Source organism: Taudactylus pleione, unplaced genomic scaffold, assembly GCF_031769625.1.
Source record: "Taudactylus pleione unplaced genomic scaffold, aTauple2 ptg000313l, whole genome shotgun sequence".
Taxonomy (NCBI): domain Eukaryota; kingdom Metazoa; phylum Chordata; class Amphibia; order Anura; family Myobatrachidae; genus Taudactylus; species Taudactylus pleione.
In genome coordinates, this window is record NW_028284714.1 from 3375201 (window position 1) to 3381021 (window position 5821).

Sequence of the window (5821 nt, forward strand, 5' to 3'; positions counted from 1 at the left end):
CAATATCCTGTAGTGTTGGTGAGTACACTACCTTGTAAATAGAGAAGGGGGGTTAATGACTATGGACGATCAACCTGCTATTGATACATAGTGATATATGTAAAGTGCTATGTGCCGATGTGCTTATCATCAACCTGAACACATATAAATTAAAACATAAAATCTTAAAGTGCTTAGTGCAATAAAAATACCTTTAGCAGCATAGACCAGTAAAGTGATAAAAGACAGCTAATATCATTTAAAATACAAATTTAATAGAGTATAACAAGATAAAAATAAACACTATGGATCCTAAAAGAGGAATAACCACCAGAATGCAATAAATAAGCAATAAAAAATTAATTCATTTTCAGAAGTAAAAAGGAGAATTTTGCTTATCTGAATATCAATTTGAGAAAGTCTGGGTGTAAATCGCTTGCCCTTGAGATTTACACCCAGACTTTCTCAAATTGATATTCTCAAAGTGGAAGGCCATGCGGTGTCTAAACACTTCTCTGAGAAACATAATTCCAGTCTGGAAGACCTTAATTTTAAGGCTATTGAACATGTTATGTTGAGTGAAAGAGGGGGTGATTTGGGAAACCTCCTGTCCAAACGTGAGATGTATTGGATTTTCACTCTTGATACAATGGTCCCTAAAGGATTTAATGACTATTATGAGATCGCACCATTTTTCTACTACTATTACATCATTTCCCATTTTTGATGGGTGCCCAAGTGGGGTAATTTGAATTGTGCCTGGATAGTACTTGGGAGGGAGACCCCCAAAGAATACCAGCTGTGGTAGATTTACCCTTTCCTTCATTTGACTACTATCAAATCCAAATGGTGATTTAATGGTGAGGAGCCTTGTGAATATCTACTACCATACCAGTGTGCGTGTGCCCAATCTCGTCTGATCTTGGAAGCTATACACAACTGGGCCTGGTTAGTACTGGGATGGGGGACCTCCTGAGAATACCGGGTGTTGTAGTTAATCCGTTTCTAGGCTATCCTTGAACCAGCCCATGAAGGCCTATACCTGAAGATCGAAATTCAGTCTCATGCGGAAATGGAAAAGATGAGAAAAGAGAGAGGACTATTTGCAATATGCAATAATCATTCAGAAACTTTTATTCTTGGAAAGGAACATTGTTTTTAAATACAATTTGGAATCTAAACCCCATGTGAATCTAAACAACATGAGCCTTTTCTTGTAACTTCAACATGTACTTTTGACCTAATCATTAGTAGTCCCCTATCTCCTCTAGGGGTGAGCAGGTTCGGATTTCTGAAATCCGAACCCCCCCGAGCCCCCCTGATCCGAGTCCGATCCGAGTCAGGCTCGACTTTTCCCGCCTGACTCGGATTCTGAAATCGAGGCAAAACATCATCATCCCGCCTTCCGAGTCTCGCGGGTTTTGGATCCTATATAAGGTACCCGCGTCGGCGCCATTTTCTCACTCGGCTGTGGACAGTGAAGAGGGAGGGTGGGAGTTAGGGCTGGCTGGGCTGTGTAGTGTAGTGTAGTGTAGTGCAGAGTAGTGTTGTGCTGTGCTGTGCTGTGCTGTGCTGTGCTGTGCTGCGCTGTGCTGCTGTTGTCCATAGGGGCTGTGTCCACTACTTCAAAGTCCATAGGGGCTGGCTGTGTTGTGCTGTGCTGCTGTTGTTAATAGGGGCTGTGTCCACTACTTCAAAGTCCATAGGGGCTGGCTGGACTGTGTTGTGCAGTCAGTTGTCCATAGGGGCTGTGCCCACTCCAAAGTCCTGTGCAGTGTCCCAGTCCTAAAGGGGTGCTGTAGTGTTGTCCAGGGGGTGCTCTGTTCGTCAGGGGTGCTCCCCCCAAGTGCTAAAAAAAAATATTTTCTGTGTTTGTGAATTGTGTGCGCAGTAGCCGCACGTGCATCAACAAAGTAGTGCCAAGCGTGCGCCTGTGTCATAAGTAAAGGGCCGGCTGGCTTGACCGTTAAAGGGTGCTGTAACCCCCAAAGTACACTCCAAACCAAATAAAAATTTTTTTTCTGTGTTTGTGAATTGTGTGCGCAGTAGCCGCACGTGCATCAACAAAGTAGTGCCAAGCGTGCACCTGTGTCATAAGTAAAGGGCCGCCTGGCTTGACCGTTAAAGGGTGCTGTAACCCCCAAAGTACACTCCAGTCCAAAACAAATAAAAAAATATTTTCTGTTTGTGAATTGTGTGCGCAGTAGCCGCACGTGCATCAACAAAGTAGTGCTAAGCGTGCGCCTGTGTCCCATAAGTAAAGGGCCGGCTGGCTCATTTCTTAAAGGGTGGTGTAACCCACAAAGTGCACTAGTCTCCAACAAAAATAAAAAATTATTTTCTGTGTTTGTGTGCGCCTTAGCCGCACGTATATATCAATATAACATAAATGGAGGACCAAACTTTCTCCGATAAAAATAAAATAGGGAAAGATCAAGAACCACTTCCTCCTAGTGCTGAAGCTGCTGCCACTAGTCATGACATAGATGATAACATGCCATCAACGTCGTCTGCCAAGGCCGATGCCCAATGTCATAGTAGAGGGCAAATACAATCCCAAATGACAAAGTTCAGGAAAATGACCTTGAAAAAAACATTTAAATCATCTGAAGAGAAACGTAAACTTGCCAATAAGCCATTTACGACACGGAGTGGCAAGGAACGGCTAAGGTCTTTCCTTATGTTCATGACTAGTGGTTCAGCTTCACATGACGATGGAAGCCCTCCTCCCGCTAAAAAAATCTAATGAGTTAAGCTGGCAAAAGCACAGCGAAGAACTGTGCGTTCTAAGAAGATATCACAAATCCCCAAGGAGAGTCCAAGTGTGGTGGCGGTTGCGATGCCTGACCTTCCCAGCACTGGACGGGAAGAGCTGGCTCTTTCCACCATTTGCACGCCCCCTGCAAGTGCTGAAAGGAGCACCCACAGTCCACTTGCTGATATGCAAATTGAAGATGTCACTGTTGAAGTACAACAGGATGAGGATACTGGTGTAGCTGGCACTGAGGAGGAAGTTGGCGAGGAGGATTCTGATGGTGATGTGGTTTGTTTAAATCAGGCTCCGGGGGAGACAGTTGTTGTCCGTGGGATGAAAAAGCCCATCACGGTCATGCCTGGGCAGAAGACCAAACATTCCACCTCTTTGGTCTGGCAATATTTCTATCCAAATCCGGACAACAACTGTCTTGCCATATGTACCATATGTAAAGGTGAAATAAGTAGGGGTAGGGACGTTAACCACCTAGGAACATCCTCCCTTATACGGCACCTGCAGCGTGTTCATAAAAAGTTACTGTCAAGTTCAGAAACTTTGGCTAAGACCGTAAGCAGTCCAGGGTCACCTAAATCCCTTTTTCCTGTTTTATCCAAGGTATCGGTGGATGAGGAGGATGAGGACGACATCTTGCCTCCGTAGAACCAGTTTGTGCAGGGACACATTAATTGCCAGCTTGTTTTGTGGGGGCCCAAACGAACCAATCATTTCAGCCACAGTCATGTGGCAGACCCTGGCGCTGAAATTATTGGTTTGTTAAAGTGTGCATGTCCTATTTATACAACATAAGGGTGGGTGGGAGGGCCCAAGGACAATTCCATCTTGCACCTCTTTTTTTTCTTTGCAGTATGTACTGTTTGGGGCCTAGTTTTTCAAACTGCCATCCTGTCTGCCACTGCAGTGTCACTCCTAGATGGGCCACGTGTTTGTGCCGCCCACTCGTGTCGCTTAGCATAGTCATCCAGCTACCTCGGTGCAACCTTTTGGCCATAAAAACAATATTGTGAGGTGTGAGGTGTTCAGAATAGACTGGAAATGAGTGGAAATGAAGGTTATAGAGGTTAATAATAGCATAGGAGCAGAAAAACCCACAAATTCTGTGATTTTAGCTGTTTTTATGCTTTTTTTAAAAAAAATACAGATCCAAAACACAAAACCCAGAACCCAAAACACGGAAGGGTGGTTTTGGCAAAACCAATCCAGATCCAAAACACGAAGAAAGATCCAGATCCAATACCAAAACACAAAACACGAAAAGTGGCCGGTGCACACCCCTAATCTCCTCCTAACTTAAAGAAGAAGGGTCAGAACTATTAACTTTTACCAGTCGGAATTATACCCATTATCATTTACTTATTTATCATTTACTTATTTATCATTTATGTTTTTTGTTTTATTTTTATCTTCTATGTTAGGCATCTATTAGTTGTACCTAGCAATATCAACAACATTCCTTTCATACTTGCATACATAATTGATCTTTTTCATGGCTGATATATATAGTATCTAATTATACCATATGATGTTTTGTGCCAAGGATAATGTGATTGTTGGTGGACAGCTCCATGCTTAAGTATCTTGATCAGCATAATTTATTATTGCTTCTATTTATTTTTAGACCCGCCCCATTATTATTGAAAGGTACCAAAATCGATGGCTAGTAATGACAGCGACTAAGGGCAGAAGTTAGCCACTCTTCTCACAGGTGCTGGCAGATGTGCAGCGAATGAACCGCATAACACAGATGGATATCCAGAGGAGGTGTGGAACGGTGCACGTGATCGCGCGTCATGGATGTCTGACGGAAGCACGCAAGTTGGAGTACGGCAGCGTTATGATGTTCGGAGTCGAGGCACATGACCGGATATAACGGAGGATTGATGAAAGGCAGGACGAGCATGTTAGCCTGTCCCAGAGCGGGACACGTGACCGGACATGACGTAATAAGCCTGGCGGAAGTATACATATGTAAGGGCAGAGGCATATGATTATTCCAAACCGGATGGTCTAAACTAAACAAAAGTGTTTATGGACATTGCCATAAGTTTTCATGAACATTACCTATGGTGAACGTTTAGATATTAGGCGCCCCCCATAAAGATATGTGCTACTTTGGAGCTTTTGAAATGTGACCCGGATGCACAATTGAACTGTGACCCGGAAGTTCTCAGTCCCTAATAGAAGGTGGAAAAGGGGTATAAATAGGTGACCACCATTCCTTAACCTTCATCCCCAGGAAGAAGTCAACGGACGAAATGCGTTGGGATTTTATCGCTTGCCCTTGAGATTTACACCCAGACTTTCTCAAATTGATATTGAGATAAGCAAAATTCTCCTTTTTACTTCTGAAAATGAATTAATTTTTTATTGCTTATTTATTGCATTCTGGTGGTTGTTCCTCTTTTAGGATCCACAGTGTTTATTTTTATCTTGTTATACTCTATTAAATTTGTATTTTAAATGATATTAGCTGTCTTTTATCACTTCACTGGTCTATGATACTAAAGGTAGTTTTATTGCACTAAGCACTTTAAAATTTTATGTTTTAATTTATATGTGTTCAGGTTGATGATAAGCACATTGGCACGTAGCACTTTACATATATCACTATGTATCAATAGCAGGTTGATCGCCCATAGTCAATAACCCCCCTTCTCTAACTATATTATTACATTTATATTTAATCTTACTGCACTTCCACTAAGCACTGATTTTAAATATCAACTTATAGTAAACTTTTACAGTAAATACTGTAGTTTAATACTCATAGAAGGATAGGTGAGTTAGTATAATGCCAGACCTGATGCATCACCAGGTACTTAGGGCCTGACTCACTACCGATTGCAACTGCGGAGTCACTGCGATCGCAGTCCCAAACGCCAGTGCCGACCCTAGCCAATTTGGTGCCCTAGGCAAGATTTTGGCTGGTGCCCCCTAGAAGATAATCCATCACCAATCTTAAAGTGGATATACAGCTGACGGATATATCTGCAGATTATGGTTGTTCATACACACTGAACAACCATCATCTGCAGCCCCGCTAGCCGGACGACACATAGCGACCCCCTC

At 42.8% G+C, this 5821-nt stretch overlaps 1 pseudogene; it reads left to right on the plus strand.

The window, feature by feature from the left end:
• The first annotated feature begins 857 nt into the window (after positions 1-857).
• Positions 858-976, plus strand: LOC148510691 (5S ribosomal RNA; annotated as a pseudogene).
• The last annotated feature ends 4845 nt before the right edge of the window (positions 977-5821 follow it).